We start from the raw sequence: 12,664 nt of genomic DNA, 5'->3' as shown, positions 1-12,664 counted from the left end.
TGGGTAGCTGCCCTGCAGGAGTGATGGAGCCCCCAGGAGCGCCGTCCAAACCGGAAGGGCGCCTTTCTCCATGGTCTTCCCTTCTACTTTGGTCCCTAGTGATGGCTCACATTGTGGCATTTCTGATTCAGGACGCTTTGAAGAATCAGAGCTTTTCTTTTGGAAATCTCGACATTAAAAAACGCTTACCCCTTGGGTTCCGTAAGTGATCTCGAGTGAGTCCCTAAACCCAGTGAAACTGTATGTAAAATATTTGCTTATGCACCCTGATCATCCGATCCTCAAAGGAGCCTCTCCAGTTCCCTAGGCACTCTTAACGTGTTGCATTTATCTTTCGTGGTTTTCCCCAGCCAGCTGCTAATGCTCTGCAGTCACCGATTCCATCTTCTATCCCTTTCATTTTCTGTATCCTGTTGTCACAGCCGTTATGAGCACAGGGCGCAGTCATCAGGGAGTAAACATGACCTCTAAGGCCTCTATAGAAGGGCGCTAATTCCTTGATAGCGTTTCACTTTTACTATCTAAAGTGATACACACCTGTAAACAACAAATTTCTATCACAAAAGTGAACATGGCAAAAAAAATGAAAAGCTCCTTTATCCCTTAATTCCATTTCTCAGAAAAAAATCATGCCAAATTTGGTATATATTTCTCACACTTCTTTAAAAATGAATATAGGGCAGCCCGGGTAGCTCAGCGGTTTAGCGCCGCTTTCAGCCCAGGGTGTGATCCTGGAGCCCGGGATCAAGTCCCACATGGGGCTCCGTGCATGGAGCATGCTTCTCCCTCTGCCTGTGTCTCCGCCTCTCTCTGTGTATCTCTATGAATAAATAGATAAAAATCTTAAAAAAAAAAAAAAAAGGAAATGAGTTGAGACTACTGTCCCTTTCTGCTGCACTTTATGCTCAGGTACATGATATACACCTTAGAGTGGCTGTATCTAATTCTGTGCTGATAACATCTATTATTTTTCTTAAACAGAACCCCCTAAATTGTGTAAGCTGCAGACCTCACAAAATCTGGATAGCAAAAGAGGTGGGCTGGAGAGTGCCCCAACTGCCTTGAGTTCTGTTTTGCTCATCCCCTCTTCCAGGACAACACAGCATCAGATTTCGTTGTCAGCTTGGTCCCAGGGAAGCCTGACCCACCTCTGGGCTGGAGCTACTGCAGTTATGGCCAAGGAGATATTTAACCACGACTAAGATAGGTGTGTTCACCTTTTTGGTTGGTTCCATGGTGTAGGGGTTAGCATTCTGGATTTAGAATCCTCAAGTTGAGTTTCACTCAATGCACCTGTTGGGAAGCACCTTTTATATTTTATAGTTAGCATCTGAACACGCAGCACTATTCAACTTCCCAACTTGAATCAAAGAGAAGAATAAGGAAAGTAAATTCCACTTTCAAAACTTCACCTCCCGACCTTCCTGGAGCAGCCAGCATATTCAGCATCTCCAAGTACACAGGCATCCCCAGAGCTCTCAATCCGCCCCACTCAGAGATACCAAGCCCCATACCTAGGGCACTTCTCATTCTTGCCACCAGCAGCACACGTAAGCCCTTGCTCCTTCCTCCTTATTCCCAAAACCTGCCCCAGATTCCTGGAGGGCAGCCTGGATGGAAGCCGCTGAACGCTCATCGATCCATGCCCCACGCTAACACAGGCAGCCCAGGGTGGGGTGTCCTCACACCAACAAAAACTGCAGCTTGAACCACCAGAGCTGAAGCTCAGGAACAAAAATATGCTGGCAGAGTAGCACAATACTCTCACTGTGCGGACAGGATAGAGTTGGCTATAGCAATCAAACCCAGGAAGTCCGGACACTCATTTAGATGAGAAATGGGTCATGGGAAGGAATGATTTCCTTGAGGAGGACAGGAACTAAATTAGGAAGAGAGGGGTATAAAAAAAAAGGAAAAGGCAGATATCTGTGTTTTGTACAGACAGATTTTTTCTATGTCAGAAGAGGCAACCTTTAAATCCAGTGATCTATTTTCAGATTCCTTTTTACTTCAACATTTTAATATTCTCATAACAGAAAGTCAAGTCCTACTCTCCCCAATTTCAGTAATTCATTAGACTGCAAATATTTATTAGCTCCTATTATGAATTAGCACTGGTTACATAGAAATTATGTAGCAAATTAAGGCTACTAAGTTTATGAAAATAGAATCTTTTGGTTCCCACTGGGGGTGCTTGCTTGTACCTCCATGTACATGGTCTGTGATAATGCTAATTGCAAAGGGAAATAACCTCTTCTGCTTGGGGTGTCATCACAGCAGGTGAGATCCTGCCTTCTTTCCACTTTGTTGATGCTAGTGTGATGAGGTCCCCCCCAAAATATCTTCTCTCTTCTGAAATGGCCTGATGGCTTTCCCCATGTGGGAAGTCTATACCTGCAGTCCTTCCAACTGGCACCACCTCCAGCCTGTGGTTCTCTCTCAACCATGCAGTACTGGCATCCTAACCAAAAGAAACTCAATACCACAAATGGCCCACAGACTTCCAACCACTCTCCCAGAACTTTATGAAGTGACAGTAACAGAAGGAAGAAATACTTCTTAAATATTGAAATAATTAAATGATGTAATCATTATCATCAAGGATTCACTTGTCCTACCTTAAATCCACTAATTCAGACTTTATTCCAACCCTCTAAATGAAGGTAATGAAAAGGCCTGGGTGGAGGAGTGCCTGCACCCAAGTGACCCAGGACTGGGGAGAAGGCCACAGAGCAGCTGCCACAGGGAAATAGAACCAGCCAGACACATGATGGAAGCTGAGGGAGCACGTGGATACCTCTGCTAGCAACTCACATGCTCCATGGCTCTCCTATGCCTTTAGGAAGCTGAGGGAATGTCTATGGGTATTCACAAAGACTCCCTCCTTGACCAAACTAGTGAGGTTCTTCTGAACTAGGTGCCATCCTTGGCCTGACAAGCCCAGTTTAAGAATCCTATGGAGGCCACTTTTGGCAAGAATCCTGCTAAGTCAGTTTAGGTGGGAAACCCCTACCCTTCATATCCAATCAAGTTCCTTCTACTCCACTAAATATTTAATCAAGTTTTTTTGTGTTTTTGTTTTTAGCAATTTCTCATCCAGTGATTCTCTTTCCCTGCCCTTGGCTGTAAATCCCTAGCCGCCCCAGTTGTATTCCAAGTCAAGTTTAATCTCTGTCTTTTACTGCAATAGTCTTAACAAGCCTGTTTAACGCCATCTGGTGCGATTTTTCTCTGATAGTTCCCTCAAAGAACTTACAGACACATCCTGGGAAAATGTGTTTTCCAGAGAAGAGACTTAACTCAGGATTTGAAGATGCAATCAGCTATGCAGAGAAGGACAGAGTGGAGTGAATGAATTAATAGTAGTTAATTGTCTGAGGATATGAAAACAGCTTTTAAAATCTGTACAAAATAGGGGTACCTGGGTGGCTCAGTGGTTGAGTGTCTGCCTTTGGCCCAGGGCATGATCCCGGGATCTTGGGATCGAGTTCCACATTGGGCTCCCTGCACGGAGCCTGCTTTTCCCTCTGCTGTGTCTCTGCCTCCCTCTGTGTCTCTCATGAATAAATAAATAAAATATTTTTTAAAAAATCTGTACAAAATAGGAGAGATGTAGCTGGGAAGATTGAAGACAGGAGCAGCTTTCCTGGGCTGAACGTTTACAAAAATAAAAAGAATCCTGGGTGGTTAGATGTGACATGTAGATACCTGAGCCAGATACAAGGCTTTAAGGCCAATGGAAGAAACATCTGAATGCTTTATTAAATCACAGATTCAAAAGCGTACTCCTTGGGATCGTAATTTAATAGATCAAGAGTGAGGCCCAGAATTCTTCATTCACAACAAGCATTTGAAGCAGCCCAGAGATCATACTTCAAATATTGCTCTCAGGGGATCCCTGGGTGGCGCAGCGGTTTGGCGCCTGCCTTCGACCCAGGGCGCGATCCTGGAGACCTGGGATTGAATCCCACGTCAGGCTCCTGGTGCATGGAGCCTGCTTCTCCCTCTGCCTGTGTCTCTGCCTCTCTCTGTGTGTGTCTATCATGAATAAATAAATAAAAATTTTTAATAATAAAAAAAAACAAATATTGCTCTCAGCTTAAAAAAAATAAAAATTCAGATAAATTAAAAACAATTATATATATTTTTTATAAATGTAGGAGGTATTCTGTTGTAATAAGGGAAATGGAAGTTAAATTGTACTGCAATATCACTTTCACCTGCTAAATGAACAGAGAACTGAAAGTTGACAACATACCATATTGAGGAGAGTGCAGAGAGCAAGGACTTCAGTCATTATTGGCTGGGAGTATAGACTGATAAAATTCCTTTGGTTGGTAATTTGGCCCTGTGTATAAATGCATATATCCTAGGACATAGCAAACTTATTTCTAAAAATGTATGTTGCAACTTTACAGATGAACACATTCAAAATTACATTTTGGGGGCAAGGGGACACTTTAAATTAGCAAATGTGTTGAAAATTGCATTACAGTTAAAATCCGGCTGAAACTATCATGCCAAATACAATATAAACAACTTAGTCTGTGGATGACTTTATTATTTAAATTAGGCAATGTTTTCCTATATCCCTCAACTATTCAGTTGCTTCTTCTGGAGACCTGGAGCCTCCGTTATTGAGTATAAATATCTTACCTGCCCTGAAGGCTCTCGTCTCAGATGATGAAAGTAAAGAGGAGTCAGAGGACCCACTATGATCGCTAGTGGGCCTTGTGATTCTGAGGAAGCAGCGGAGTTCAAGGAAAACCTCTCGACGAAGGTAGGAATAGAATCCACGCGTGCAAAGCACAATGGATTAGCGATCCATCGCCTTCGCCACTCGACTACCTCGTCGGATGTAGATCTCGTGCCGTCGCACCTTCACCCCGCAGCGGGGCGGGCAGTGATCCACGCAGATGTGTTTGCTCGGAACTGGTGTCGACTGGATTCTCGGGACCGCACCCCCAGGTCCCTTCACAGCAGCGCATCCTGGAGGAGCAGGTGCACCCAGCGGCTGAGGCATTGAGTGCATACACCTGCCAGGCGCGAGCGCGAGCGCGAGCGGATTGGCCGGAGCCGCGCCCCCTCGGACGTGCCCGCAGCTCCGGGGAAGGGCTACAAACCCCCGTATCTGTCCCTGAAATACATCAGCCTGCGGGGACGCGCCTGCACCTCCCTCCCGCTCGCTTCCCCGGAGCTTGGCGCGCAGCGACCCCAGAGACCTTGGGCACTGACGCCAGCGCCGGGACAAGACCGCGGAGCGCGGGAGCTCGCTGGCGTTTCTGCAAGACCGACTGCGAGGGGCTGGTGCGGTGGGGACATCGGGGCCCCAGGGAGCAGCCGGCCAGGGGCGGGGCGCGGCGGCCACCTGGGCAGGCCACCTCCTCCGCACAGCCCCAGCCCGCCCCCACCTTCGTGTTCCCCAGAGGAGGCCCAGCCTGACCACTCGGGGAAACAGCGTCATCCAGCAGGCGTCGTTCGCTTTTCTCCATTTAGTGCAGGATTTCGGAGAGACATGGGAAGACCGGAGGGTCTTGCTTGCCAAGAAGATTCTTCCTTCCTGGGAAACCTCTCCTGTCGCTAGCTTTGGCATGAGAGACCCTCCTCTCTCTCTGTCCTTTTCCTTTCCTGAATTTCCCAAACCCACCTCCAGCGCACACCCACCCACCAGGGGAAACTCACCTGCAATGCATGGGTTAAAGGACTAAACATTTATTCAGTCAGTGAGTCAAACTATCTTTTTGAATGAGGTAGGTTATGATTTTTCCCTTAAGCTTCGAGTCAGGACTCCCATTTGCTGTTCAAATCACTTATGTTCACTTCTTGTGTGTTCCCTCTTCACAGTTCCAAAGAAACCTAATTTTGTACCAGTGACTTCAAACTATTTCTCAATACAAATTTTGAGTTGGAAATTTCCCTTTTCGATTAACAAAGTTGTTTGTTTGTTTGTGTGTTTACAGTTTCTGTCCAATGCTCCCCAGAAGGCAGGGGTCCCATCTTACCATAATTATATATGGAAACACCTTAGTTATATGCCACCTGATGTGATACTAGAGGAAATACATAGTAAAACTTTTTAAAAAAGATTTTAATTATTTGAGAGAGAGAGAGAACAAGCATGAGCAGGGGGAGAGGCAGGAGGAGAAGGAGAAGCAAACCTCCCGCTGAGTAGGGAGCGGGACACTGAGATCATTACCTGAGCCCAGGACCCTGGGATCATGACCTGAGCCAAAGTCAGACACTCAGCGACTGAGCTACCCAGGCATCCCATACATAGTGAAACTTATAACGTATTCTAGCCTAGAACAACTGAACATGAATCTAGCAAAACTTTGATGTCTAACTACCAGTTTACAAAGATGGAGAGTAAGGAAACACAGTAAGTGATACCACAAGGATAAAATCAACCAAACTCAGAACATAAGAAATTCTATAAGACAGATCACCCAGTTGCATAAACAAGTAAATGGCATAAAAAATAAATAAAAGAGGCTCCGTTACACGGTGAAAATTTTAAGAAATTATATCAACCAAAAGCAACGAATGGACCTTTTTTGGATTATGAATCAAACAAATCAACTATAAAAAGGCATTTTTACAAAACTGAGAAAATTGAACTTGATTAGGTATTAGCTAATATTAAGAATTTTAGTTAGGGGCACTTGGGTGGCTCAATTGGTTAAGTGTCAGTCTCTATTTTAGCTCAGGTTGTGATCTCAGGGTGAGGAGGTTGAGCCCCATCTCCAGCTCCATGCTCTGAGTGTGGAGTCTGCTAGGAGTTCTCTTTCTCTCCCCCTGCCCTTCCCCTGCCCTCTCTCTTAAATAAAAAAATAAGTCTTTATTTATAAATGGTAGTAAAAAAAAAAAGCTCCCATTCTTGGAGATTAGTTTGATGAGTACACAAGTCTAGATTGACAATTATTTTATTTCAATACTTCTAAAATAGATATCTCTTTTCCTGGATCATATCATGGAAATTAAGGTTTTTGTTAACATCCTAATTGTTCCTCCTTTGCAGAAGATCTGTCCATTTTATTTGGGTAATTTCAGACCTTCTCTTTGGAGTAACACTTTCAGCAGAAGGTGTAAAGTTATAGTTGTTCATGTTACCTTGCTTGTGATACGTTGTGCTTTCTGAATTTTCTGCGTGAAAATTCTTCTCCAGTTCTGGGAAATTCTCAGATATTATGTTTTTAAAAATTACCTCACCTACATTTTTCTCTTCTTTTATTCCTGGGCTCTAATTATACACACTTCAGAATTTCTTACTTGATCCTACATCTCTACCATCTTTTATAAATCTTCTGAGGCTGTGTAATAAACCACCCTGAAACTCAGGGCGCTTAAACAATACCCACTTAATTTCTCACAATTCTATGGTGTAGCAGTATGGACAGCCCTCAAGTGGGCTGTACCTTCTCTTCTCTCTCTATTCCAGGAAAGTGAGGGCCGATGCTATAAGGTTTCTTGAGACCAAGCTTGGAAGTGGCACAACATCACCTCATACTACACTGTCAGAGCAGCTTAGATTTGAGGCTTAGAGGAATGTATTAGACTCCACTCCCTGACAGGAGGAGGTGCAAATGACCTGTGGTCATGTTCATCTGTCACAGCTTGCTTCATATGTTCCATGTTCTTAACTATTTTTACTTCAGGGAAAACTTTACAAAGGTGCTTTCTGCAAGCAGGCACAGCATCTAATTTTAAGCCTTAAATCTGGTACTTAACCCTCTTCTTTTTTTTTTTTTTTTTTTTTTTTTTTGTCTCTGCTCTTTTCACTCTAAATACTGTGAGCATGTGAGTTCTTCCACTAAACAACAGAGTATTTGGGCATGGTGCTGTCACTCATTTTCATCCTCAGCCTTTCTTAAACACTATCTTGCCATTCCCATAGCTTTTTCTTTCTTACCTTCTCTGATTCCAAATCCCAAAAAAGCAATTTTACCTAAAATAGGTTTTGGAAATTTCTACTTTCATAGTTAACAAAAATCTCCCTTCCCCAAAAAAGGACATGAATCCTTCATCTCTCTAATAGCAGGGAGCCTCTTATACAGACCATACTTGTGTTTAAAGAACATTTTTCTGTGAAACAATTTCACAAAGGGATCGCTTATTTCCCTGTGATTCCCTTGGTGCCCTCAGAGATCCCAATAAAGAATGAACAACGTAGAGGCCCAGGCACATGGGAAGTTCCTGAGCTAGAACGATAGTACTGATCAAAGGGATATGAATGGATTCCTCCACGTTGAGAAACCCAACTTATTACCAACAACGAAATAATAATAGCCACCAGGTATTAGAGGCACATTCTGTTCCAGGCCCCAGTGAAAGCAAGTTATATGCATTTCTTTTTTTAAACTTCACGACAATCCTGAAATACAAGTATTATCATTTCTAGCTTACATGTCAAGAAATTGAAATTTAGAGAGATTAAATAATATGTCCAAGCCAGATAGCTAAGAAGTCTCCAAGGCCATTTCAAACGCTGATCGGAAAGACTGCAGGGCTCTGTGAGCAAGTAGGTAATGCTGTTTTCCTTTTCTCCTCAAGCCAATTTTCTCTTTTGCAAAATCCAAATGGTGTTTTGCTCCTGAAGAAATGTCTGTCTAACAGTAATTTTGTTGGATTTTCTCATCCAGAAAGTAGAATTGCCCAGCATGGCCTTTGGAAAGGGTAAAGGGATGTCACTAATTTGCTCCTTAGGCCTGTTTTGTGTTTTCCTAAAATCTTTCTTAAATCACTGAAAACAGTATGGAGGTTCCTCAAAAAGTTAAAAATAGAGCTACCCTAAGACCCAGCAATTACACTACTAGGGATTTATCCAAATGTTACAAGCATAATGATCCTAAGGGCACCTGCACTCCAGTGTTTATAGCAGCAATCTCCACAATAGCCAAACTATGGAAAGAGCCCAGATGTCCATCAACAGATGAATGGATAAAGAAGATGTGGCATATATGCAATAAAATATTACTCAGTTGTCACAAAGAATGAAATCTTGCCATTTGTGATAATGTGGATGGAACTAGAAAGTATTATGCTAAACAAAATAAGTCAGTCCGGGAAAGACACACACCATATAATCTCACTCATATATGGAATTTAAGAAACAAAACAGATAAACATAGGGAACGGTAAGGAAAAATAAAATAAGGTGAAAACAGAGGGAGGCAAATCATGAGAGACACAGAACTCTAGGAAACAAACTGAGGGTTGCTGGAGGGGAGGTGGATGGGGGATAGGGTAACTGGGTGATGGGCATGAAGGAGGGCACGTGATGGAATGAGCACTGGGTGTTATATGCAACTGATGAATCACTGTACTCTACCTCTGAAACTAATTTTTTAAAAAAAGATACATTCTACACAGTGTTGTTTCATTGAGTTAAATATATGGTACTTTCCTTATGGGTCCACATATACATTTGAAAACATTCTTTACTTCATTAAAGAACATGTTAGTTTAAAGATGAAAAGAAAACCTCACTGAGCACAGAATTTAGAATGAATATAGACTGAATAGGAAGAAGTATTTTCTATACAACAGTACTCTGCGCATGGTGTGGAACTACGATCAAGCCAAGTCAACACTGGTCTTAATGGTGGTGTTGGGCATCCCCAGAGCTTGCTGCAAGTGGACAGATGCAAGTCTCCACCGTTGATTTTGAGAGTATTTTAGGAAGAAGTAATCCCAATAAAATGATCCAGACATCACTTCTCATTGCTTTATCTGTGTGAAAGACAGAAGGGAAAGAATAGAAAGAGAAAAAAGAGGAACTCAACTAAATCAGGCACTCAGATTACATATGAATCTCTAGTATTCTGAAAATAACTTCTAAAAAAAATAGTTCCCCAGGTAAAAAATATTCCTGTGGAACCTTGATGGTGCATCTGGATGTACTGTATTAGCTTAGCCAATATAGAGTGTATCTAAGTGCAAGAAACAATGATGAATTTCTCTTTTCTTTTATTTTAGGGTGAATCATGATACCATGTATCTTGGAAGGGAAATCTGTTCTAGAGATGAATCAGGGCAGAAACAGGGAGAGAAACCTCTCGGTGACTGAAATAACAGATCTCCCAGCACATTGTGTTTTGTTTTTGAAAACTTTACATTGAAATATAACTAACATACAGAAAATGTGCACAAATAATCCTTGGTGATTTTTCATAAAGTGAGCCCACCACTCAGATGAGAAACAGAACACTGCTAGCACCCCAGAAGCTTCCTCCTGGGGCTTCCAGCCACTGCCCACAAGAGGGCAACTAACTTGACTTCCTGTACCATCCATTAGTTTCAGCAGTTTTTACATTTTATACAAATAGAATTACACACTATGTTGGTTTCTTTCACTTAACATTATATTTGTGATTTTTTGTTTTGCAAAGGGTACATCACACTGTGGGAGTTGGAAGTGAGGGGAGAATCAGTTAAGAGAAAACAAACGCCCCAGCCTAAATTCTCATCTGGATGATCAGCTGTCTCTTCCATTCCTGTTGGCATCCAATGCTGGGTATTTACCTACTGAATATGAGGGCAGACTCTAGGAGAGTGGGAGGAGAGCTGCTGAGGTCAATGACAAGGGCCAGGGTGAAGGGAGTCCTACCGGTCAAATCTGGGGCTATTTGAGCACCAAAATAATTAACTATTACAATCAATTATAAACTACTGAAAAAATAGGAATCCATACAAATAATAATTTGATAAATTAAGAAATTAACAGGGGAAAGCAGAGACTCTTGCTTGGCAGCAGCCAAAAACTGAGTGGACATGTGATAGGAGGACTGGAGTCGGAAATTCTCATTTTGAAGCCATCATAATCAAGATCAGCCCAGACAGTTGATGTTAAATCTAGGGGTAAATTTTGTTGAGGAGCAGGATATTTGAAGCCTTAAATTGTTGCCCCACAAACCAAGTGATCAAAATGAACCTCCCAATGGGAGGCACAGTCTCCAGATATGATCATTACACAACACCAGCTATGTAGTATTCTGGTGGGAAATGCATGACCTGAATGTATTCACGAGAAAACTATAGTCAGACTCAAAGTGAAAAACGTTCTATTAAAAAAAAAAAAAAAAAAAAGACATGCTTCAAATGGCATGTTAATGTCATAAAAGACAAAATAATAAAAATAAAAATAAAAGAGGTTGTGGAAATGTTCCAGATTAAAGAAAACTAAAAAGAAAGGCCAACTAAATGCAATCCCAACCCCAGACTAGGCGCTGCATCAGAGGGGATGTCGAGGCAGCTGGTCAAATCGGCATGCGCACGGTGGATGAAGTGGGCTGCGGTGCCAGTGTTACGCTTCCTGGCCTTCCTAACTAAACCAAGGTTCTGCAGCGAAGCACGTGAGGAGACCTGAACAGGACGCACTGTTGACCCACTCTCCAGAGAGAAGAGCAAGCAAACGTTAAAGCAAATGGAGCAAGATAAAAACAGTAGCTCAATCTGGGTAAAAGGCATAGGGGCATTTTTGTACTATTTTTATTTTTTCCCAAATAATTTATTTATTTTTTAATTTTTAATAAGTCTGAAATTGTTTCAGAGGCAGAGCAAGAGAGACTGCCCTGGAGGCTCCAGAGAAATCCCAATGCCCAGCATTGGTCGGACAGGCCAGCTCTTTAAAATACAAGAAGCTCCCCCCCAAAACCTTGCAAAGAGCCAGTAATCCTTCTCAGTCCCAGGGTCGCCACCGGTCGGCGGTGGGGAAGCAGAGCCCAGTCCACCTTTAGGCTGAGCAGCAGCCCCCCAACCCCCAGGAGCCGGCACAGCGTGGACCGCCAGGCACCTGCTGAGGCCTGGGGGGGAGGGGGGGCTTCTCGCTTTTGCAGAAAGCAGGAAATGAAGCACCAGGAGCGAGACCACACATGGTCTCTTTTCAACCTCCTTCCTTTGGAATCTCATTCTGTGGCTTTGGGGGGCTTTTGTTTTGTTTTGTTTTGCTTCTTTTGAAGCTGCTGCGCAGCCTGTTTTGCACAGGAGGTTTGCATTCACATTTTCTCTGCAATTTACTAAATCTTTAAGAGGCGAAGAAATAATGCTTATAAATCACGAAAGGAATCCAAAGGACCCGCCTCACGGCTGGGGGTGTAGCTCAGTGGTAGAGCGCGTGCTTAGCATGTACGAGGTCCCGGGTTCAATCCCCGGCACCTCCATCGGTTTTGAGAGTTATGTGCTTGTGATCAGACACTTCCCTGTTAAAACCGGTCTCTTCTCTCATTCCGTTTTCCACCTGCCTGTATTGCTGTACTAACACCGAATGTCTGCATGAAGAACCGAGCCGCCACTACACGTGTCCTGGATCCTATACAACACAAAATAACAGAGCCTTGGTTTCATTACTGTCTTTTGAATTTTGCAAAGTTCTTGGGGCACAGAACACACTGGAGGTGGAATAGCATTGGATCCCCTCATATCAGGGAGGCCTGTCTGCTTTACTCAGTCTACCAATTCAAATGATAATCTCTTCTGGAAACAGCCACAGACATATCCAGAGATAGTGTTTAATTGGACACCTGGGCGCTGATGGCCCAATGAAATTGTCAGAAAAGTTAATCATCACATGTATTGATGTGTTAATTTTTGCTAAGGTATCTTTTGCTTCTAAGGTATCCTAAACATTTAACAATCTTTAGTTTCTTTATAACTAAAGGTTAAAATT

At 42.9% G+C, this 12,664-nt stretch overlaps 1 non-coding gene across 1 annotated transcript; it reads left to right on the top strand.

Moving 5' to 3' along the window:
* Positions 1-12,086: 12,086 nt before the first annotated feature.
* TRNAA-AGC (transfer RNA alanine (anticodon AGC)) lies at positions 12,087-12,158 on the top strand. The gene has a single exon. It is a non-coding gene; the product is annotated as a tRNA-Ala (tRNA).
* The last annotated feature ends 506 nt before the right edge of the window (positions 12,159-12,664 follow it).

This window comes from Canis aureus, chromosome 37, assembly GCF_053574225.1.
Source record: "Canis aureus isolate CA01 chromosome 37, VMU_Caureus_v.1.0, whole genome shotgun sequence".
Taxonomy (NCBI): domain Eukaryota; kingdom Metazoa; phylum Chordata; class Mammalia; order Carnivora; family Canidae; genus Canis; species Canis aureus.
Note: the sequence above shows the minus strand (reverse complement) of the source record. Positions and strands in the feature narration are given on the sequence as shown.